The sequence below is a fragment of the Amborella trichopoda genome, chromosome 6, assembly GCF_054954075.1.
Source record: "Amborella trichopoda isolate Santa Cruz 75 chromosome 6, AtrichopodaSantaCruz75HAP2 v2.0, whole genome shotgun sequence".
In the NCBI taxonomy this organism is placed as follows: Eukaryota; Viridiplantae; Streptophyta; class Magnoliopsida; order Amborellales; family Amborellaceae; genus Amborella; species Amborella trichopoda.
In genome coordinates, this window is record NC_142341.1 from 46,847,114 (window position 1) to 46,848,356 (window position 1,243).

The window sequence follows — 1,243 nt, forward strand, 5'->3', positions numbered from 1 at the left end:
CTACAATAATACCTTCATTGCTTCAACTAGTGCAATGACCAAAATAACGTCTAGTTGAATGACCAAAATAACCTTGACTGCAGATGCAAGAGAGAACCTCACAAAACTCCACAAATTCTCAAATGCCTTCCATGAGAAACCACTCCATGCCCTCCCACATGTCCCACTAAAGATATAAGCCAATTGCACCACTATTATGAACCACTATGAGCCATTCAAAGCCACCGCAGCTCCAACCACCCCACAATCCAGCTTTATAATAAGCAGCCAACTGAAGAAAGTGTGCAACCCTAAGGCTATTGCAGATATAATTGCAATGGCCATGACTTTGCTTTGTGCCTGTAAGAATTTGGCTATGGGAAAGTTCAAGGCATAGGCAAAAAGATGGGGGATCATGTAGTGAGCAAAGTTGCATGTGCTTTGGCAATGCTGGTTCGTAGCCCAATTAGGAGGAGGAATGGTGTGGAAAAGATGTAGAGTAGTAGTAGTATTAGTGAAGCGTAGATGAGGATGACCTATGATCTTTGCATGTCTACACCCATCATTTCTAGTTGCCCTGCTCCATAGGCTTGGCCACATAGAGTCTCTAGTCCCCCCCCCCCCCCCTTGCCCAACTGCACACATGTAGTAGGGCTTTGTTAGGGTTGGTGGTGTAAAACAAGGACTCCGATCAGGTATCGCTAGGTTCTCGGGCCCGACTCAGATCTGACAAGCTTAGTTCAATAGATTTGGTTGAGTTCTATAAAATAATAATAAAAGTGATTGTCTATAAAGAGACCATTTATCTTTTGCATATGGAGGTTATAATCATTATTGTCTCTTAAATTTTAAAAATGGATAGCTGTAAGAGTGTTATTGAATAGACACAACGTTCAAAAAAAAATTTCTCCAACTTCATAACTCATCCCAAGCCATCCAATTTGACACCTAATGAATGATAATGATTGTGAAATGGTCTTTTTGTAAATAATCTTGTAATAAAATATGGGATTGTATACAATAAGACCATTTACTTTTAGTACAGGGAGGTCATAATTGCTTGTAACCATCCAATGTAAAATCTGATAGCTTGGGTGTCACAAAGTTTGAAAATTTTCTTTTGAGCTTTGAGTTTGGTTAATAAAATAAATGCACCGACCCAATTTCACATCCAACAATCAAGATTAATTGTGACCATCTTGTACCAAACGTAAATGGTCTCATTATGTACTTTCCCATAGGATATAGGGAACCAACTTGACAT

At 39.3% G+C, this 1,243-nt stretch overlaps 1 pseudogene; it reads right to left on the reverse strand.

The window, feature by feature from the left end:
- Positions 1-1,243, reverse strand: LOC110007906 (protein DETOXIFICATION 30 pseudogene; annotated as a pseudogene).